General features: G+C 38.3%; 1 protein-coding gene across 3 annotated transcripts in view; it reads right to left on the bottom strand.

The window, feature by feature from the left end:
• slco2b1 (solute carrier organic anion transporter family, member 2B1) overlaps positions 1 to 10,480 on the bottom strand; it is a 217,344-nt gene extending 206,864 nt beyond the window's left edge. For all 3 annotated transcript variants that reach the window (XM_048229425.1, XM_048229428.1, XM_048229426.1), the window contains exon 1: positions 10,403 to 10,480. The gene's annotated coding sequence lies outside the window, so the exon portion shown is untranslated. The remainder of the gene's footprint in view (positions 1 to 10,402) is intronic.
• Positions 10,481 to 24,203: the final 13,723 nt, after the last annotated feature.

Raw genomic sequence — 24,203 nt, 5'->3', positions numbered from 1 at the left:
GTGCAAAGATACTTGCATTTCAGATCATTAAAATAGAGCCCTAAGTGTGTTCTGTGCTATTGTGGGACTGTTTTTATTCCCAAAGGCCTTGGGAACCTAATTAAGGTGCATGGTATCATGAACACCAAGAAAAACCTGAACATTTTCAAAGGAAATCTGTCAATCTCTGCCAAGTCACTAAAAGTTGGTCATGATTGGATCACTCATCGGATCAATGAACCAAAACAAACATCCAGATCAAAACAAATATTGTTTGCTGAACACAAAATCAAGCTTCGGACATTGCCATCTCAGTCCCCTGATCTAAACTCAATAGGAAAACAGTGGGGTGAGACAAAGAGAAGAATACACAAGTGTGGACCTAGGAATCTGGATGATCTGGGGATCTCCAACTTTATGAGGTGTTATAGGAGAATATTACAAACTCTTTTATTGGCAAAGGGAGGCTTAAGAAGATATTACAAGCAGGGGTGCCAATAATTGTGAGCAACGTGTTTTTGTTAAAAATATTTATTTCTTTATGAGATTTTCCTTCTTCTCAGCATAAATGTGCTTCCTTTCAAGGTTGGATTTTTCCTAATTTTTTTCATTGTAAGATTACAATAAATCACCAACAGATTATTTTTTTAAACCTGTTTTTAGTCAACTTTAGCAGAGGTGCCAATAATTCTGGAGGGTACTGTAGATATGCAGTGTATTAACAGAATATATAATAACAAAAAACTGAAAAAATATGGATATTCAGTATGAACCATATCAGATATGTACAGTCTGTACAGCTATGTGCAGTGTGGTAACAGTACCATTGCTGTGCAGAAACAGTAACATAGCATATGTGCAGGATGAAGACCAGTAGAATATGGCTACAGTATGTATAAGTGTAATTACAGTATGTTAGTTGGTTGTCACCGGGATGCACAGCTATAGATAGATAGATATAGATAGATCAGTGGGCATCGCTTTCAAATGGCCACTTCAGTCACGCATTACGAGGCGTGAAGCTGCGTGAAGCTTTAGTACCACTTTCAGCCACTGTGCGTCGCTCTGCCACTGTACATCGCTCTGTCAGTAGCCTGACTGCCGCCCCTTCTGAAAAAGCAGGAGGCTAGACTACCTTTAAACGTAATTGTTACCGAGAGGAATCCCAGCCTATGAATTCAATAACAAAATAAATCGTAATTAAACATTACCTCGATTAAGGCTATTTGGGTATGGCTTAAGGCTTGACTACACGATGGTAGCGAAAATCGAAATCTGCTTTTGATAGCCTACCGGTGCCGCTTCACAAAACGAAAAAAATATCTTAATTTGCTGTCTACTGTATGTTATTGTCAGTGTTGGGGTAATCTAACTACGCAAATCAAAACAGTGTCTTAATTTGCCCTACTTCTTGACTGCAATGTAGGCTAGTCAATTGACTGCTTGAAATGTCATTTTTATTTTTCTGTACAATAAACAAATACATCTGCTTTATGCCGCAGAATTACATTCATATTTGGCTGACTGCAGATGCGCCACTTCCTCCCCCATATTCCAAGATTAAGATAGTAGCCTATACAAAAAGCACTTCATACTATCATAAAAAAAAAATCGTTAAAACGTAATAGCTATTTGCAATTTGACAAAACACTGGTCCTCATTTTGCGAATAATGAAAGGACGATATGAGCCTGTTGCATTTAGTTAGATGTCCGAGTCAATGATAATGTTTGAAAACCACTGGCTCGTAATCACAATAATTTAACACAGACAGTTGGATAGCCTACTTCATCATGTCCCCATGCCTACATTTTTGTGAGTAGCATAGAGATCGTTAAAAACAATAAAGTAGCCTAAAGCTCTCCGTTTGGGACATCGAAAACTTATATTTTTAATAGACTACCGTCGAAGATGCTGACTTGCAAAAACCTCGGGATAACACGTTATCTCCACTATCATCAGTCATGCCCCTTGATCAAAGTGGGGAATGAAAAAAAGTTTGAGAACCTTAACAAATTACCTGCACTCCAGAACACAGAATCTGTTGCAATATTCTGATGATCGGCGATGATATCGGCAAATGTTTGTTTTCCAAAGTAAGAATTTCACTTCACCATGCACCTTCGACAATGAATAGCTCATTAGGCCTACACCTGTTACTGTTAAATGTAGGCCTACCTGGTATCATTACAAACATTATTCTGTGTCCTAAAACTGGCATATTTTATGGCATTGTGTCATGTAAGTTTGTTGCAAAATCTAGAGAAATGTGTGAGGTGGTCAGCGGGGGACAATTGAGACACACATTGGATTGTGTTATTACTTGAACATTCCACACTATCCACAGCTGTGGTAGGCCTATCAGGGGCAGGAGGATTACTGTTAGTGCAGGCTTTATATAAAATTCTTCAACAGAAGGCCTCTAATGTTGTCTTGTTTGTGGAGCTTTGCTTCGCTTCTGTAATCTCGCTTCATTGAAAATGAGGGCTTCCCTCAATGACCCTCCGAGAATAAATAAAGGTTGAATGAATGAATGAATGAATGAAAATGCCCAAAAAGGCCTGTGGTTTGGCGCAGCCTACAGTAAATAACAAAAACCCCAGAATGTGCATTATGATGCTTTTTTACGAAAGCAAGATGTTTTTGGTACCCTACGCACACTGCATGTTCTTAAATAACAATGATCATCAGTAATATTCGACCATTCATTTGGGTAAATGGGCAAGCGTGACCACCTTGCTACACAAGGACGGAAGATGATGAATAACTGGGGCCGGTATTCACAAAGGCTTTTATCTTACTACTAGGAGTAGGCTACTCCTAAATCGCACTTAAAGATTTTAGCTTGGAGTTTTCTCTTAAAGGGGAACTTGGCAACTATTTTAACGTAATAAACCCGTTTAGAAATCATTTGGATGGTTAAATGACCTGTTCCGGTGAAAATGGTGACTTTTCCCGCTGCCCCTAGCGTCCCCAGGCGGAAAACCAACCTTGCAACATTGCAACTACCGTCCCAGAAAGAGAAGTGAGAAACATGAAACTCGTTTTAAATCGTGTTTCTTACCTTGTAACATCCACATTGTCTGCCAAACTTATGCTAACCGTTTTGCTAGCTTGTAAACAAATCCATGTGCTTTATCGTTACCTTTTTCCACAGTTTGAAATAGCATAATGCACAATTTCTCCAGCAGAGGCGGAAATCCTGCCAAGTTTCCCTTTAAAAGTTATTCACAAAGCCTTTCAGACAACTCCTAAACTAGGAGTGAGTCTTCGTGGCTATAGATGACGTCATTACTCATGCACGAGCTTGACTGAAGTGACCACCTTGATTGGCTGACGATTGTAACGCGGAAATTCCAAACACCTCTCTTCCGATGATGAGTGACAGGTGACAGGTCGGAGAATGCGGCGCCTACACAAGTAGTGCGAAGGGGACGGAAGATGATTAATAACTGAATAAAAAGGCCTAGCCTAAATGAATAAAGAGTAAGGCAAAACAAATAGCCTAGTAGCCTAATGAAACATAGGCCTATGGATTGATGTAGTAGCCTACCTTTGCAACATTATTAAATTAATCTGTCACCATATGCCTAGGCTACTTTTGCGAAAGAGGAGAACATTTTAATTTGATTCACAATGAAACGTTACATTTCATTTACATGTTAACAATGAGTAGTTTTGGTTGTTGTTGGTGGCGTTATTGCATCCCTTTTATGAATGCAAAATTGTTCCCTCACGATTGGAAGCTCCTGTTGCGCATAGGCTACAGATTTCAAAACATCGCAACGTAAAATGCCACAAAAAAGCTGTTTATGAATAGGTCTTAGTGAGTTAGGAGTCCTCTCGACTTAAGCTGTCCCAGACTTAGGTGCTACTTTTAGGTCTAAAATGCTTCGTAAATTACTTTTTGTGAAAAAATTAGGAGTCCTAAAGTTAGGAGTGAAACGCCCATTAATTTTAGGAGTTGCTCCTAAATTCGCCAGTTAGGAGCTACTTTTAGCCTTAAAATTCTTTGTGAATACGCCCTGAATAAAAAGGCCTAGCCTAAATGAATCAAGGCAAAACAGTAGTAGCCTAATGAAACATACGGATTGATGTAGTATCTTTGTAACATTATTAAATTATTCTGTTACTATGCCTACGTTTGCAAAAGAGAACATTTTAATTTGATTCACAATAATGTTACAATTAATTTACATGTTGGCAATGATTAGCCTAGTTTTGGTTGTTGTTGGCGGCGTTATTGCATGTGAGTTATGCCTACAATGCAAAATTGCTCCTCACGATTGGAAGCTCCTGTAGCTGCATAGGATTTCAAAACATGGCAAAATGCCGCAGGTTTGTGAATAGGTCTGTGAGTAAGGAGTCCTCTTGACTTCTTTTAAGCTGTCAGAGGTGGTGTGATTTGTTAGGGGCAGGGCCGGATTAACTGGGCACAAATGTCTGATGGCCCCCCTTCCCCCCAGCCAACGTGAATCGGGTGGTTAGTTAATAGGCCTATCGTGAAGATTTTTCCTGCCATCTAAGGCACGAAGATCTGTGAGGCCAAGCCTCACCAAGTAGCTTGTTTGTTTACAACTAACATTCCATTTAATTAAACTGCTTTATAGGCTATGCGAAATAGTTTTCAACATTTTAAATATTTGTGTCGGGTGAATTGAAATGTTCTCAAAGTAGCCTTATGGCTGAAAGCTGCTTGGGATCCCCCGCCAAGCAATATAACCATACAAACGCCGCTTCCTGCACTCATTGTTTCAAAAGGAGTAATTTTGGCTTTGTCAGAACTGAAGAGATGTGGGACGGCACGGCAAGGTATGCCCAATGAAAATAAATTAACGCAACGCAACACAACACAGACCCCCCTTCCTCAAGGCCAATCACTGACAGTAACCTAGAATAAATGCATGGGGAAAACACTTCCCCATTACAAAGACATCGTAAAACACTGAAAGTTAATATTTTGTCACTAGCAACATACATCTGTCCTTTGTTAAATGTATTATGTTCCAAGTAGCCTATGCATAATTCTGCTTCATAAAGTTGAACAAATACATTTGCTTATTTCACAGAAAAATATAAATAGCCAGTTAGGGTCTACAGTGCAGAGTTGGTAAGTTATGGTAGGCCAACTTACAGTGAACATACAAACAGAGGAAATTCTTTCTCTTGTAGCTGAGTAGCCTCAGGTGCGCACTTAGACATAAGGCCGAACATGCAAGCGCCAATGAATCGTGCTCTCACGACAATCACGCCGTTAAACTTAAATAGGTTAACATCACTCTAAGTTCACCTTCAAGCAAGGAAAACGATGATTTGAAGACATCTGTTTCGTTGGAAGGGCAAGGGGTAGCAACAGGGCAACACAGAGACAGGCCCGATGGCAGGGCTGTTATGAGAGTATTAAAATATGGGATATTCTACGGAAAACATTAAAACGGCAAGACAGCGGGGAAAGTTAAAATACGTGATGGATAAACACGGAAAAAGTTGGCATGCATTGTTTCGGTCCCCGTGCACTGGGATTATTTGTCATATTATTAATCACATATGATTCATTTGTGAAATTGTGCAAACAGGCGCAACACATTTGAAAAGGAAGGACTGGTAGCATGCAAGCTCACAGGAAAGATTGATTTAAGAACATTATCACAGTGTGTGGCTGTGGCGCCGGGCGGAAGACAGCTTACAATTGGCAGGGGAGGGTCATGTCTTTTTTAACAATTCTGTCGGAGGGTCATTGAACAATTTCTAGCAGGCAAGAGAGGGTCATGCAACTTGCAACTGAAGCACTCAAAATTCCCCTTCCTGGCCCCTTCAATAAATAACGAACAGTCCCTAGATTGCTGCTGTGCTACATGTCTTGGTTCATGTCTGTTAACAACTCATTGCCGTCAAACGCATAGCCTATCTCGCAGTTGCATCCATTACAAACAAACATGCAATGTGAACCGTCTGGGATTGGGGAGCGCACTAAATACTCAACTGAATAAGCACGAAGTCAAACCTTTAAATGAAAAACACTCTTTAATAATAAAAAAAAATAAAAATAAACCGCTAATGAAGTAAACTTGTGACCATCAAAAATCGTTTATCGCTTGTAACTCCGTGATAACAGGACGTATAGGAAGGCATTTGGCTGAGCAACGGAGGTTAATATGCTCTATATTTTGTCCAAATGATGTCTGTCTATCATCGTTGCACTCGGAGAAAACCAGAATGTTTCATTTGTCCTGCGTTGTAATTTGTCCTGCGTTTTTTTCTACGGCTGCAAACAGGATTCACTCGCAGTTAACCAAATATTTCTTTATTAGGGCAGGGCAGGCATATTTCTGGCTATTAAATTATTTCTAAACCAGTCTGCTAAAGTCTGTAGTGAAGTCTGTGTAGGGTTTTCCAGGCTCCATTTCTTTTACTTAGACACCCTGCTCACTTGAGCCATCTACGGTTGTTTGGGTTGTTGCAGCGCCTCACTGGAAAAAAATACAAATTAAAGTCGCGTGGATACCGCGTGATCCCACGATGGATCCCAAAGTGAAGCTGGCCAAGTCGAAGCACTGCCCACTGTAGATAGATACTTTATTGATCCCCAGGGGAAATTCAAGCTAGAGTTCTGTAGGGTGACAGCCGCAGGAAAGAAGCTTCCTCTGAACCTGCTGGTTCGGGTGCGGAGAGACCTGTAATGCCTCCCGGAGAGGAGTGGGGTGAACAGTCTGTGGTTGGGGTGAGAACAAAGAGAAGTCTTTGATGCTGCGTGCCTTACTCCTGGATGGCCTCGATGGAGGGGAGTGAAGAACCGGTGATGTGTTAGGTAGTTTTAACCACCCTCTGCAGTGCTTTTCGGTCGTAGGCAGAGCATTTGCCATACCAAACTGTGACACAGTTGGTGACGATACTCTCGATGGTGCAGCGGTAGAAGTTCACCAGGATCTGAGGAGACAGATGGACCTTCTTTAGTCTCCTCAGAAAGAAGAGAGCGTTCTTGATCAGGGTAGAGGTGTTGAGGGTACAAGAGAGGTCCTCAGAGATGTGAACACCCAGAAACTTGAAGCTGGTGACATGTCCACCTCAGTCTCGTTGATGCGAATGGGGGTGTGTGTGCTAGCTTTAGACTTCCTGAAGTCCACAATGAGCTCTTTGGTCTTATTGGTGTTGAGAGCCAGGTTGTTGTCAGTGCACCACGATGTAAGGTGCTGGACCTCCTCCCTGTGAGGCCATCTCATCGTTGTTGCTGATGAGACCAATCACCGTAGTGTCATCTGCAAACTTGACAGTGGTGTTAGAGCCATGTACAGGTGTGCAGTTGTAGGTGAAGAGGGAGTAAAGGAGAGGGCTCATCACTAATCCCTGTGATACACCATTAGTCAGGGTGATGGTTGAGGTCGGTTGGTTAGGAAGTCCAGAATCCAGATACAGAGGGTAACTGATGCCATTGATGGCCACCTCCTTGTTGTCCCTATCAAAGCGGCCATAGAAGTGGTTCAGCTCATCAGGCAAGGAGGTGTCGGTGACAGGGTGGTTGAGTTAGTAGTTTTATAATCTGTGATGGCTTGGATGACTTGCCACATGTGTCGGGGGTCAGAGTTGTTTCTTGAAATGATCCTCAATCCTTTTGCTTGTGGTTGTGCTTGGCCTTTTCAGATTAGCCCTGGATGAGCTATAGGCTTGAGCATCACCTGATCTGAATGCGATGTCTCGTGCCTTAAACAGGAGTCTGACCTCACTGTTCATCCATGGCTTCTGTAGGCATCAGCTATGTTTGTATAGACATGGTCTAAAATATTATCTTCTCTTGTGGGGCATGATACATTTTGATGAAATTTGGGCAGTACAGTCTTTACATTTTAGTGGTTGAACTTACTTAGCTGCTTCGGGATGCAGAGTTTGTTGTTTACTGATAGCAGTATGCAGTTCTTTCATGGCAAGCATCCGGTGGTATTTAGGCTCCTACTACAGTTGATGTAAACTTTCTGGGCAGATAGAAAGGTCTACACTTTACCATGAGATACTCTAGGTTAACTGAGCAGTGACTCTCGGTGATGGTGGTGTCCATGCACCACATTTTGTTAACATAAATGCACAAACCTCCACCTCTGGTCTTACTGGAGTCAGCTGTTCTGTCGGTACAGAAAATGCAGCGTCCAGCTCGATAGCGCTGTTGGGTATTTCACTGTTAAGCTAAGTTTCTGTGAAAATCATGAGGTTGCAGTCCATAATCATTCTGTGTGTGGTGATCTGCAGCCAGTTCATCCATCCATCCATCCAGCCATGCATTTCCTAAAGGAAATACCAGTGCATGCAAAGTTGTTGCAACAACTAGGGTGGTTGATAGGGTGTTACTAGGGTAGTAATTGCGGCTGTTACGCTGTTATCTCCTTAAATTGTATATTACCCAGCAACCATTGCATATCTATATTGCTTGTAAGGGCAATTTAATGTCCTTGTTTTTTATATTATATATTATATTAAAAAAATAACATATTTTTGTTTTAATCATGTGATTCCAGTTCATAACACAGCATGCTAATTAGTATCCAATCATGTCTGTGTATTTTTTACTTCTAGATTGTCTTTTATCAGTGGATTTAGCCATTTTATCCCTTTCCCTAACACAGACTCGCATTCTTAATCTTAAAATCCTAAAATGTTAAGATCCACTAGAAAAACATTGAATTTAAAGGATTTTTAAAACATATTTCAGAAAGAGTTGCACATGCTATTTAAATGTTTAATGCATGAAATAATCATCCCCCTGTTTTCCATAATTTCCACCTCAAACCACTGTTCAATGACGAGGAAGGTTGAGTCCAAATATTATATCGGAAACTTAAAAAATAAGTGTAATTCATGGTCACTTTTAAATATTATTTTTATCAGGCATTATTTCCACTCAGGCTGTTATTTTTTGCAAAATGATGCCAAATAACTAAAAATGCCATATGTATGTGTATTTTGGATTGTCTTAAGCATAGTATGCTTATATAGGCCAGAAGACCTTTTCCACCACAGTCATTTCAAACACAGAATGAGCTGATAATGAGCAAAACAAAATGCTTTTCATGTAATTTCTACCACAGAATGATCATCCCAAACTATTTTTAGTGAATAAAACATGATTTTAAATGCCAAACACTGATTTAATTTTTTCAAGAGTAAAGTTTGGTGGAATGGTGTAGCATGCCCCAAGGATTGAACCCATTGAATTCTGCATTGGATCCAACTCATGCTGTGGATCCACAAATTTAGTTTCACTTTTGCTTCCAGTGCGAGATACGGCATTTGGCATTAGTGGAGATGTCCACACCTTTTATTCTTTCACATCATGCCCTATACACAGTGGCAATAGTAATTCTCTGTGGTTTAAGTGTGTGGAGGTTGACCAGAATGTCTAAAAACATAATTTGTATAAAACTCAGACCACAAGACCCCCACCACAAAGAATATGTGTATGTTAGTCCATGTCAGTCAAGGCTAACAACTTTCTCTCTAAGTGTTTTCTTCAAAGAAAAAGGGGGAATGGGTATATACTGTACATATCAATCATATATAAATATGAATTCATTTCATTCATTATGTCTTTCACCATTATCTTTGACATGTTGAGTGCTTCAGCACTATCTCAGCGACCTCTCACTGACAGTATTAAAAAGACATTCAGTGTAGTGGCAGCCTAAATGTTACATATGAAACAAGACAAAGGAGTTTGCTTGTGCAGATTATAGAAAAAAATGGTTTAAATGAGAAGATACAACAAAAAGATGAAAGTTACACTTCATATTGTACTGAACTTATTCGTTTAACAAAGCTTTAACAGGTTTCACTCAATGTGCATGTGCATTGTGTCAAATAGACCTAGTTACTTGTAGCAACATGCAGATTATAAACCCAATGCTTTGGAAAGCGGCCAAGAAATTTACAAACCTGTCAGTTAACTAATAGTAATATAAAATGAACACCAACAACACAGCAAATGAATGCATAAAGATTTGTTGAACAACCTTAAGGACTGTAAACAAAGCGTATCGCCCTAAATGAATAGCAGTAAGTAGTTTCAAATCAAAACAATGTTATTTACCTTACTATAGATTATATAAATTATATCTAATCCTCAAAGACTCTGGTCTATATAACATATTTAATAATATAGTATGCCATAGTATGCTGTATTATGTCTTGTCACCAAACATGGTTGTGCATCTATTACAAACAGAAGGATTGAAAGCAAAAAAGGAGCTTGGTCATAGTGTTTGTCATTCAAATGCAATGTTCCATTCCAAGTTCCCCATTAGCTTGAAAATAGCCTAGGATACAGGATATGCCTACTTTCTATTTGTCATGTTAGTTTCTGAATGTATTAATAACTAAGTGAGGATAACTACAATAGCAGTAATGTTATCAAACAATTAAAACATTCACTTTTAACTTACAGTTCTGTATGCTCAGTTCACACAAGGGCATGTGCCTGTCTTTTCTGCCAAATTCAGAGAGGTTGTGTTCTAGCCTGCACAAACTTTTCACGGGGAACACAAGGAAGTGGGCGGGATTATTGTTCCTGGACAATTGTTGCATAACTTCAACTATGTCCATACTTTCCCTAGTGAATTGCCTCCTACACTGGTGGTAGAGTGTTCTCAAAACTACAAAAATGTGTGAACAAACACAGTTTACTGTTATATTTCAGTTAATATAGTTAATGTAGCTACAACCACATCAAAACTAGTTCATAATTATGTTTTTCCTCTTTGCTATTGGCCGGATACCATTACACTTCACAAAGTTTGATAGGAAATATTTTGTGTTTGTGTCCTCAAATACGAAATACTGTGCTTTTTGTGTTTTTATTGTGCGTATAATCTGATGCCTACTCAAATAAAAACGAAATCCACACCCACACACACTAAAAGTATTTTTACAGGAACAATAAGATGAGCTTTGCATATATTGTATAACTAGATGTACAGTCCTGTAGTTCAAGTTTAAGAAGTTTATTGTCATGTACTGATAAAAACAACTATTAGTCTATTAGTAATGAAATTCTTGTGCTCAAGAGCCAGTTTAACTTTAAAGAATAAATTAAGCAATTAGGAAAGTATATTGTATGGGGGTATGGTGTGTGTGTGTGTATGTGTGTGTGTGTGGGGAGGGGGTATGTTGTGTGTTTGGGTGGGGGGGATGATAAAATGTGTGTGTATGGTGTGTGTGTTTGGGGGGTATTGTGTAATGGTGTGTGTGTGTGTGTTGGGGGGGATTAAAGGGGTGTGTGGGGGATGGGGGTGTATGTGTGTGTGTGTGTGGGGGGGGGGTGAATAAAAGGTGTATGGGCAGTGGTTAAATTGGCTTTTGTAGGGAGGTGGAGCCCTTATTTACGATGAATGGTCATCATTCAAAATTGTGCCATAAAATTACTTTATGGGCTCTATCTTAACGATCTGAAAAGCAAGTATGAAAACGCAACATGCAAATAGCTTTGTGGGCGAATCTTGGGCGCTGTTGCTATTTTACCTGCGGGATAAATGACTGACGCAAATCTAAAATGGGGTGGTCTGAAGTAGCTACATTACTCATGGGTGTGGTTTGGGTGTAACATGCAATAAACCAATCAGAGCGTCATCTCACATTCCCTTTAACAACAGGCGTGCTTGTTCCATAGCGGATTGCTGTTATGATGGCGGATTTGCCAGGCGCTGCCAGAAATGGTTCACAGCGCTAGTAGAGAACAGTTTGCTATTGATTTTTCCTCTAGACAAAATGTAATACATAAATGTCACAAAGACATACTTTCCGATGTTTTGGGATCACTCTCATTGAATCACGAGGTTATGAATGCATGGTAATATTTTTGCAATGTAATCTGACATTACGTCACTATAGATAATGCAGATCTTCTGTCAGATAAGCTCTCCTCTTCCGTGCTGCTGCTGGGGCATTTCTGTTAAATGGCATGGGCATGCAGTTCAACATCACATCTCCTTAAGTCCTCTAATATTTTCTAATTTATGTCAACAACACATCCGTGATTCGTGGAAATGTGTACGCTAGATTTATGCCTATTTTTTCACATCTTAATGGAGACCACACGGAAATGGGAACTGCGTCGTATAGATGAGAGGAGCAAAGTGTGCGTTGCGCAGCACAGGCGGCCAAGCAAGCGCTCCTGCAGGTGTAAGGTATGGCCGTACCTTACCATCGGGCAACTCAGCAATGAGAAACAGTTTCCAAGTTGACCTAACTTTCCAACTCTGCACAGTATCCCATTAACTGCATGACAGTAGGCTATTTACAATATTATCTGTAAAGTAGAGTTTGTAAACACGTTATCATTAACTTAAAGTGCCCATATTTTGACTATTTTTTTCAACAAGTTCAAATAGGTCTTTGAGTTCCAGAAAACATGTTTCTGAAGTTGTTTGGTGGAAATAGCGTGTAGGAAACGATTGTTACCTACCTCTATTCCCTCTGTTTCAGCCCCTTCCAGAGTGGAGAAGCCCCTGGCTGCTGCTTGCAGATCGTGGCTGGGCTCAATGTGGGACGCTTGTTAGGCTAACACTAGGGCCTACTGGGTAGGGTAGCCTATAATGCATAGGGGAGAACTGGTAGCCTACAATTGTAACAGCGGTACAAATGTATCAATGTTTTATTCTCAAGATATGGTGTAGCTACGGAAAGATCATAGCATGTAATTCTTACAGTCATCCAAACATGAATGGTCTACTTAATACGACCAGAGATAAAAAGGTTCAAAATTCAAGCATCGAGATTTTTTTTTTTAAACCGCAACTGTTTGTTTAAGTTTGCTTCGTGAAATTTGAGCGTGTGGACTTCAATCACATGTCATTCATATCTTCAGTCCCTCTGTTTCAAGTTAACATGAGTGCCATTTATATAGTCATAGCAAATGCAATTAAATGAAAATAAAAACATGACCTGTGCGGGTCAGTTGTAACCTGTCTCTATGGCAAAATGAACTGATTTTTTTGCGCAACACTTCTGATTACGAGTTATGGATTTTGATTTTTGTGCCGCGATCACACCCAATTAAAGTTAACAGAGCAACTTGAAATATCACTGTTGGACCAAATGCTTCAGACATGTAAGAAATAAGCAGTTTATCAACTATATTTACTGGTTTTATCAAGTGGACAAAAATAAGCATAAAGGTGAGCTATCATAACACTGTGAGACATATGGTCTGCAATGGCTAATGCAATAAATTAAATTTAACAGTCATACATTTGGACTTTTTTGTTGATTTTATATGAAAACAGAAGCTCTTTGTTTAAGCCAGCTGGATTCAAGATTTAAGAGCTGTTACATTCATGATGATATACTGTACCGCACTTATTTATGGCTGCGTCAAGGTTGTAACAAACGTAGGCCTACATGCCGCTGTTAATTAAAAACATGCACATAAACAATAGGCTAGGCTATATAGAGGCCAATATTATGTTATTACAGTGCATGAAAATGCACTGTACTGTTATTCCAACTTTTCTTATTACAGTGCATGAAAATGCACTGTACTGTTCTTCCTAGGCTTCTTCTTCTTATTATTACAGTGCATGAAAATGCACTGTATTGTTCTTCCTAAGCTTCTTCTTATTACAGTGCATGAAAATGCACTGTACTGTTATTCCAAGGCATTTTATTATTACAGTGCATGAAAATGCACTGTACTGTTCTTCCTAGGCTTCTTATTACAGTGCATGAAAATGCACTGTACTGTTCTTCCTAGGCTTCTTCTTATTACAGTGCATGAAAATGCACTGTACTGTTCTTCCTAGGCAACTTCAACAACTTCTTCTTATTATTATTCCGCTTACCACTTTTTCCGTACGCAATTTCTCTTGAACAGTTTAAAGGAGAATTACGGTGTGATATTGACCTAAAGTGTATTGAAACATGATAACGAGTGTGAACGTATGTCTCATAGCCCATCTCGGCTTGTCCCCTGCACTCCAAAATCTGGCGCTAGTTAGCCGATGCTACCAACAGCTTTTTCAATAGTGGTGCTTTGGCATCGGGCTAGCCATGCAAATAAATCACTGTTTTACACCCATTCACTGTTTTACACCCCTTCACGAAGTTTAGCGTTTGCAGCCATCTTGAATTTAGTCACGATAAGTCGAGCAACGAGTGAGAATGAACGTATGATAAGGGATCAGATTCAAAAAAATAATTCAGTGGAAATGCATGGATTCCAGTTGCTGCTACTGGAAGAAACTGGAATCCATGCATTTCCACTGAATTATTTTGGAATCTGATCCCTTATCATACCTGTTCATTCTTACTGCTGCTAATTTATCGACTAAATTCAAGATGGCTGCAAACGCTAAACTTCTAAGATACTGTCTGTATCGCCTTGTACGTAAAACTACCAGTGCTTTTTCAAAGTTCTCAATGTCTCGCTTTTTTAAATGTCAGGGGCCCTCGAAGTCTACCAATGAAGTGTGGAGATACATTGAGCCTCGTGAAATGGGTGTAAAACAGTGATTTATTTGCATGGTTAGCCCGATGCCGAAGCACCACTATTGAAAAGCTGTTGGTAGCATCGGGCTAACTAGCCAGATTTTGAGTGCAGGGGACAAGCCGAGATGGGCTATGAGACATACGTTCACACTCGGTATCATGTTTCAATACACTTTAGGTCAATATCACACCGGAATTCTCCTTTAACTTAGAAACTTCATTCAAACTTTGTAACATAGGTATTCAAACAGACCAAGCTGCTATGTCTTTTCAACTTTGAAACTTTTATACTTTTTTAACTATTAAAGAAAAACTTTTTAAAAATCGCCATAGACTTAACATTGCCGATTATGACATCATAATACGGCCATTAAGCAATTAGAATCCTATGGCAGGTGTTCGGGCCACCTGGATCAACTGCCAGTCTCAGGCTTTAAGCATACAAACTGGCCCTATTAAGACTATACATCCTGTTCAACTGCTTCCTCAGCCAAAAAATGGTTTCAAAATAAAAAAAGTCCTCACTACAATATTTCACTGTTAAACAATTTAACCTTTTAAACTACTAAACTTTTTTTAACTGTTCAGCCATTGTAACTGTTACTTGTCATCAACTATGACTCCTACCCATTGTAGCTAGTCAGCATGGTTAGCATAGTTAGCAAAACTGCTAAAAATGATTAGCTAAGTTAGCTAAGTAACATGGTTAGCATAGTTAGCGTGTTAGCATGTTAGCAAGATAGTTAGCATAACTACTAAAAAATGATTAGCTAAGTTAGCTAAGTCACATGGTTAGCATAGTAGTTAAGATTGTTAAGATCTAGATAGTTAGCATAACTACTAAAAAGTGATAAGCTAGGTTAGCTAAGACACATGGTTAACATAGTTAGCATGTTACCATTGCTAACATAGTTAGCATGTTTAGCAAAACCGCTAGAAAATGTTAGCTAAGTTAGCTAAGTACCATGGTTAGCATGTTAGCATTGCTAACACTGCTATAAAACCTTAGCTAAGTAGCATGGTTAACATAGTTAAAAATCTTAGCATAACTGCTAGCAAACATTAGAGCCATTCCAACTTTCAGTTATCATCAAATATCTACCTATACACAGCCATTAAACTATTTGAATATCAACATTCATTAAACTTCCAGTCTGTCAACAACTTTTTAACTATTTACCTTCAACTTTTAAACGGTCTACTTTTAAATTATCATTAAACTATCTATTAAACTAGCTGTCTATCAACAACTTTTAAACTATCTACTGTCTATCAACAACTTTTAAACTATCTACATTCATCTTTTAAACAGTCTACTTTTAAACTATCAACTTTTATTAAGCTATGCAACCACCATGTCTATCCTAGCTCCTAGCATCACCGTAGTAACCATCTCTGTATTATCTGTTTTAACCCTCTAGGCGCCACTGTCGAGTTTACTCGACAAGATGCGGTACTGAATAAAACGGCCGATTTAGTCAAATAGGGTGTCATATTTCGTTCGACATCCACTCCACTAGGTGGCAGACATGTCATCACGTGATCCCCGAGTCGAAAAAAAGGTCATGGTTTAAACAAAACTTTTTTTGAGCAGCGCATTGAATCAGTGCGTGCAATACCGGAGCTAGTGTCGCGTGGAGCCACTTAGTCAGAGCGATATTGTCAACGCATGGCATTTGCATTAGATTATCGCCTAATGGCATCAAAAAAAAAAAGTTTACCTGAAATGAAGTGTTGGGTCTTCTATTCGCGGACCCTGATTCTGAAGGGAATATCTGCCTTCAGGAAATGACGGTGATTCGCTTAGTGAGGCTTCAGATGCGCCCCTGCCTTCAATGATGCAGCTGGACAAAGTGAGAGTTTACTCCATAGTTTAGCTTACACCAAGCACAAACGTTGAATCGTTTGCCCAATGTCACTGGTGGGAATAACGTTTCACCGGTTCGGAGTGTTCATCGGGGAAGTTAGCAGGGTGTTAGTGGTGTGGCTTAACAAGGCTGGAGGTAGCCTAATAGCACTAGCTTCTGTCTTTGCCTCTCCTGTCCGCGGGCGACAGTAACGTGGTGGAGCCTTTTGTCTAATGCTAATGTATGTTAGACGAGGTCGAAGTGCTCATAGGAGAGTTAGGGGAAACGTAGTGGCAGTGGGGAGTCGCAATGAGAATGACAGTAGGCCTAGTCCGAAGCAAGCAAAATCTCTCCCACTGGCGTGAGGCAGCAGATCTGGCCATGCTGCTTTGGCATGGTGGAGGTGGTGACACGCTCTCTCCCTCTCCCTCTCCCCCCACACACACACACACACATTAGGTCATGCATAGTCTATCACAAGATGATGGGAATGCCGGCCCTGTATGGATAGGGATAGGAGTCATTATCTCTACAGCAAAAGGCCTGCTACATAAAAAAAAAAATGTCAGCCATTTATTAGTAATGATTTACACTGTTGATTTGCTATCTATTTCCCCTGATCATTTAGGACATACACTATGTGTTCCTTTTTGTGTGTTCATGTCCTTGTGATGTGTGTGTCTTTGTCAGCTAAGAAAAAAAACATCAACAAAAAAAGAAAAAAAATACTAACATTGTCTCTGCCTTTGTCTCACATTCACTCCTGATCTGTGCCTTGCCATGGCAAATGAGCTTTTGAACTAAACAGGTCTTGTCTACTTGTGTTTGTGTGTCATCTGAATAATCTATATGTGCCCCATACATGGAATCAGAGTGCCTACTGTATGTAGTAAATGGAAAATCTCTACAGCAAAAAGGCCAGTCTACCGCTACATGCATTTGGTTTGTTTCGCCATTTATTAGTAATGATTTACACAGTTTGTTCACTACTTACTATTTACCTGAGCATTCAGTATTGTGCAATATAGCATACAGAAGGTGAGGGACATTTTGGGGGGAAAGAAGTGGTGCATTTTATCATTCAAACATGCGACTTTTCATGAAAATTCTATAATCCAAGATGGCTGCCACCATATGACGTCATAATATGCAAATTAGATATAAACATTTAATCTCTACATAAACTTTGGGTCATCCTTAATATTTCTCTAATTTTCAGAAAGAGTCTATCTCTTATCACTTTTAAGATATAGCCTTTTGAAATGAAGATGTCAAAATTGATCGTTTCGGAAAAAACCTCTGGCGCCTAAAGGGTTAACTATACATGATATTTTACATCACAACTTTAGCATTTTCATGCACTGGTAATTCCCTGGAAATTGCATTTTTAGTTACAGTGCATGAAAATGCATACTGTTCTTCCTAGGCTTCTTATTCTTATGTTTCTTTTCTTATTACAGTGCATGAAAATGCACTGTACTGTTCTTCCTAGGCAACAACTTTCTATTACAGTGCATGAAAATGCACTGTACTGTTCTTCCTAGGCAACTTCTTATTATTATTATTACTCCACTTACCACTTTTTCCAAGACGCAATTTCTCTTGAACAGTTTAACTTAGAAACTTCATTCAAACTTGTAACGAGGGTCTTCAAACAGATCGGTTGCTATGTCTTTTCAACTTTGAAACTTTTATACTTTTTAAACTATTAAAGAAAAACTTTTTTAAAATCCCCATAGACTTAACATTGCCGACAGACATCATAATATGGTCAAGTAAGCAATTAGAATCCTATGGCAGGTGTTCAGGCCACCTGCAGCCTCAGGCTTTAAGCATACAATCTGGGTCAATTAAGACTACACATCCTATTCAACTGTTTCCTCTGCCCAAAACTGTTTCAAAAAAAAAAGTCCCTCACTACAATAATCCACTGTTAAACAATGTAACCCATTAAACTACTGAACTTTTTACATTCAACTTTTAAACGGTCTACTTTTAAACTATCATTAAACTATCTATCTATTAAACTAGCTGTCTATCAACAACTTTAAACTATCTACATTCAACTTTTAAACTTTTAAACTATATACATTCACTAGCTGTCTATCAACAACTTTTAACTTGTCATCAACTGTCAACACTTTTCATCAACTATGACTCCTACCCACTGTAGCTAGTTATTTTGGTTAGCAAAGTTAGCAAGATTCTTAACATTGTTAGCATTTTTAGCAAAACTGCTAAAAAAATGATTAGCTAAGGTTAGCTAAGTCACATGGTTAGTATAGTTAGAGATGCTAAGATGACAAGATGCTAGCAAGATTTTTTAACAAAAACTGCTAAAAAATGATTAGCCAGGTTAGCTTAACACACATAAGATAGTTAACATGCTAAGACGTTAGTTTACAAGATAGTTAAGATAACTGCTAAAAAAATTAGCTAAGTTACCTAAGTAACATGGTTAAGATAGTTAAGATGCTAAGACAAAAGCATAAATTTTTAGCAAAACTGCTAAAAAATGATTAGCTATAATATGGTTAAGATAGTTAAGATGCTAGATTAGCATAGTTAAGCATAACTATAAAAAATGATAAGCTTGGTTAACTAAGTCACATGGTTAACATAGTCAAGCATTATTTACATAGCTAAGATGTTTAAGAAAACTGCTAGAAAATGTTTAGCAAAACTGCTAGAAAATGTTAGTTAAGTTAGCTAAGTACCATGGTTAGCATGTTAAGATTGCTAGCAACTACTACTATAAAACATTAGCTAAGTAGCATGGTTAGCAGAATTATAAATCTTAGCATATCGCTAGCAAACATTAGAGCCATTCCAACTTTCAGTTATCACAACTATCTACCTATACACAGCCATTAGACTATTTGAATATCAACATTCATTCAACTTCCAGTCTGTCGTCAACTTTTAAACTATTTACCTTCAACTTTTAAACGGTCTACTTTAAACTATCTATTAAACTAGCTGTCTATCAACAACTTTTAAACTATGATTAGCTAAGTTAGCTATAACTAGTTAGCATAAGTGCCAAGATAATGCTAAAAATGATTAGCATAATTGCTAAAAATGATTTACCTGTCACATGGTTAGCATACTTAGCATTTTAACATTGTTAAGATGCTGGGCTTAGCATAGTAACTTGGTTAACATTATTATCTTTATAAAACATTAGCTGGTTAAAGATGTGAGCCAAGAGAATTAACATATTAGCATAACTAGCAAACATTAGAGCCATTCCAACTTTCAGTTATCGTCAACTATCTACCCATACACAGCCATTAAACTATTTGAATATCAAACATTCATTCAACTTCCAGTCTGTCAACAACTTTTAAACTATTTACCTTCAACTTTTTAAACGGTCTACTTTTAAACTATCATTAAACTATCTATTATAATTAGCTTGTCTATCAACAACTTTTAAACTATCTACTGTCTATCAACAACTTTTTAAACTATCTACATTCAACTTTTAAACAGTCTACTTTAAACTATCAACTTTATTAAGCTATGCAAACCACCATGTCTATCCTAGCATCAATTTAGTAACCATCTCTGTATTATCTGTTTTAACTACACATGATATTTTACATCACAACTTTAGCATTTTCATGCACTGGTAATTCCTTGAATTGCATTTCTAGTTATTATTATTCCGCTACCACTTTTTCCTCGCGACGCTTATTTCTCTTGAACAGTTTAACTTAAAACTTCATTCAAACTTTGTAACGTAGGTATTCAAACGGATCTAAGCTGCTATGTCTTTTCAACTTTGAAACTTTTTTATACTTTTAAACTATTAAAGAAAAACTTTTTAAAAAATCCCCATAGACTTAACATTGCCGACAGACATCATACGTCAAGTAAGCAATTAGGGAATCCTGTGGCAGGTGTTCCGCTACCTGACTAACTGCCAGTCTCAGGTTTAAGCATACAAACTGGCCCTATTAAGACTACACATCCTGTTCAACTGCTTCTCTGCCAAAACTGTTTCAAAATAAAAGTCCTACCAATATTTCACTGTTAAACAATTTTAACTCTTTAAACTACTGGAACTTTTTACATTCAACTTTTAAACGGTCTACTTTTAAACCATATCATTAAACCATCTATTCATTAAACCAGCTGTCTATCAACAACTTTTAAACTATCTACACTGGTAACTTTAAACTTTGTTCATGTTTATTCACCAGCTGTCTATCAACAACTTTTAACTTGTCATCAACTGTCAACACTTTTCATCAACCAGACCCTACCCACTGTAGCGTCAAGATGGTTGATGTTAAGATTAAGCACATTGTTAAAGATTTTTAGCAAACTGCTAAAAATGATTAGCTAGTTACTAAGTCACATGGTTAAGATAGTTAGTACAAAGCGTATAAAAGAAGACAAGAAGTAAGATTTTTAACAAAACTGTAAAATGATTAGCCTAGGTTAGCCAGCAACATGGTTAACATAGTTAACATGCTACATGTTAGTTAGCATAAGCTAAGATAACCCGCTAAAACGATTAGCTGTTTTCACCCAAGAATATGAGTCAAAGATAGTTGAAGATGCTAAAGATAGCTAAAGATTTTAAATAAAACCGCTAAAATGATTAGCTATAATATGGTTAAGATAGTTAAGATGTTGCTATAGTTAGCATAATCATTAAAAATGTTAAGCTTGGTTAACAAGTCTTTAACTTAGAAACTTCATTCAAACTTTGTAACATAGGTATTCAAACAGACCAAGCTGCTATGTCTTTTTCAACTTTGAAACTTTTATACTTTTTAACTATTAAAGAAAAAAAACTTTTAAAAAATCGCCTTATAGACTTAACATTGCCGACATTATGACATCATAATACGCCATTAAGCAATTAGAATCCTATGGCAGGTGTTCGGGGCCACCTGGATCAACTGCCAGTCTCAGGCTTTTAAGCATACAAACTGGCCCTATTAAGACTATACATCCTGTTCAACTGCTTCCTCAGCCAAAAATGGTTTCAAAATAAAAGTCCTCACTACAATATTTCACTGTTAAACAATTTACCCTTTAAACTACTAAACTTTTAACTGTTCAGCCATTGTAACTGTTACTTGTCATCAACTATGACTCCTACCCATTGTAGCTAGTCAGCATGGTTAGCATAGTTAGCAAAACTGCTAAAATGATTAGCTAAGTTAGCTATAAATATGGCCAAGATAGTTAGCGTAGGCCAAGATGCTACAAGATAGTTAGCATAACTACTAAAAAATGATTAGCTAAAGTTAGCTAAGTCACATGGTTAGCATAGTTAGCATTGTTAAAGAGTTAAGATAGTTAGCATAACTACTAAAAGTGATAAGCTAGGTTAGCTAAGACACATGGTTAACATAGTTAAGATTTACCATTGCTAACATAGTTAAGATGTTTAGCAAAACCGCTAGAAAATGTTAGCTAAGCTACCTAGTAACCATGGTTAAGATGTTAGCATTGCTAACACTGCTATAAAACCTTAGCTAAGTAAAGATGGTTAGCATAGTTAAAAATCTTAGCATAACTGCTAGCAAACATTAGAGCCATTCCAACTTTCAGTTATCATCAAATATCTACCTATACACAGCCATTAAACTATTTGAATATCAACATTCATTAAACTTCCAGTCTGTCAACAACTTTTTAACTATTTACCTTCAACTTTTAAACGGTCTACTTTTAAAATTATCATTAAACTATCTATTAAACTAGCTGTCTATCAACAACTTTTAAACTATCTACTGTCTATCAACAACTTTTAAACTATCTACATTCATCTTTTAAACAGTCTACTTTTAAACTATCAACTTTATTAAGCTATGCAACCACCATGTCTATCCTAGCTCCTAGCATCACCGTAGTAACCATCTCGGTATTATCTGTTTTAACCTCTAGATGCCCACTCGTCGAAGTTGGCACTAATCGACAAGATGCGGTACTGAATAAAACGCCGATTTAGTCAAATAGGGTGTCATATTTTCGATTCGACATCCACTCCACTAGGTGGCAGACATGTCATAACGGATCCCCGAGTCCGAAAAAGGTCATGGTTTAAACAAAACTTCTTTTGAGCTACAGCGCATTGAATCAGTGCGCGGGTAATACCGAGCTTAGTGTGCGCGCAGGAGCCACTTAGTCAGAGCCGATATTGTCAACGTTAGCGAAGCATTTGCATTAGATTATCGCCTAATGGCATCAAAAAAAGTTTACCTGAAATGAAGTGTTGGGTCTTCTATTCGCGGACCCTGATTCTGAAGGGGAATATCTGCCTTCAGGAAATGGCGGTGATTCGTTTAGTGAGGCTTCAGGATGCGCCCCTGCCTTCAATGATGCAGCTGGACAAAGTGAGAGTTTACTCCATAGTTTAGCTTACACCAAGCACAAACGTTGAATCGCTTTGCCCAATGTCACTGGTGGGAATAACGTTTTCACGGGTTGAGTGTTCATCCGGAAGTTAGCAGGGTGTTAGTGGTGTGGCCTTAACAAGGCTGGAGGTAGCCTAATAGCACTAGCTTCTGTCTTTGCCTCTCCACAATCGCTGGCGACAGTAACGTGGTGGAGCCTTTGTCTAATGCTAATGTATGTTAGACGAGGTCGAAGTGCTCATAGGAGAGTTAGGGGAAACGTAGTGGCAGTGTGGGAGTCGCAATGAGAATGACAGTAGGCCTAGTCCGAAGGCGCCAAAATCTCTCCACTAAGGGCGCCAGAGCAGATCTGGCCATGCTGCTCGTGATGGTGGAGGTGGTGACACGCTCTCTCCCTCCCCCTCTCCCCCACACACACACACACACATTGGGTCATGCATAGTCTATCACAAGATGATGGGAATGCCGGCCCTGTATGGATAGGGATAGGGAGTCATTATCTCTACAGCAAAAGGCCTGCTACATAAAAAAAAAAATGTCAGCCATTTATTAGTAATGATTTACACTGTTGATTTGCTATCTATTTCCCTGATCATTTAGGACATACACTATGTGTTCCTTTTTGTGTGTTCATGTCCTTGTGATGTGTGTGTCTTTGTCAGCTAAGAAAAAAAACATCAACAAAAAGAAAAAAAATACTAACATTGTCTCGTCTTGTCTCGTCATCTCACTCCTGATCTGTGCCTTGCCATGGCAAATGAGCTTTTGAACTAAACAGGTCTTGTCTACTTGTGTTTGTGTGTCATCTGAATAATCTATATGTGCCCCATACATGGAATCAGAGTGCCTACTGTATGTAGTAAATGGAAAATCTCTACAGCAAAAGGCCAGTCTACCGCTACATGCATTTGGTTTGTTTCGGCCATTTATTAGTAATGATTTACACAGTTTGTTCACTACTTACTATTTACCTGAGCATTCAGTATTGTGCAATATAGCATACAGAAGGTGAGGGACATTTTGGGGGGAAAGAAGTGGTGCATTTTATCATTCAAACATGACTTTTTCATGAAAATTTATAATCCAAGATGGCTGCCACCATATGACGTCATAATATGCAAATTAGATATAAACATTTAATCTCTACATAAACTTTGGGTCATCCTTAATATTTCTCTAATTTTCAGAAAGAGTCTATCTCTTATCACTTTTAAGATATAGCCTTTTGAAATGAAGATGTCAAAATTGATCGTTTCGAAAAAAACCTCTGGCGCCTAAAGGGTTAACTATACATGATATTTTACATCACAACTTTAGCATTTTCATGCACTGGTAATTCCCTGGAATTGCATTTCTAGTTACAGTGCATGAAAATGCACTGTACTGTTCTTCCTAGGCTTCTTATTCTTATGCTTCTTCTTATTACAGTGCATGAAAATGCACTGTACTGTTCTTCCTAGGCAACAACTTCTTATTACAGTGCATGAAAATGCACTGTACTGTTCTTCCTAGGCAACTTCTTATTATTATTATTA

This window comes from Alosa alosa, chromosome 20 (assembly GCF_017589495.1).
Source record: "Alosa alosa isolate M-15738 ecotype Scorff River chromosome 20, AALO_Geno_1.1, whole genome shotgun sequence".
NCBI lineage: Eukaryota > Metazoa > Chordata > Actinopteri > Clupeiformes > Clupeidae > Alosa > Alosa alosa.
The sequence above is the reverse complement of the archived record's forward strand: the minus strand, read 5'-3'. Positions and strand labels throughout refer to the sequence as shown.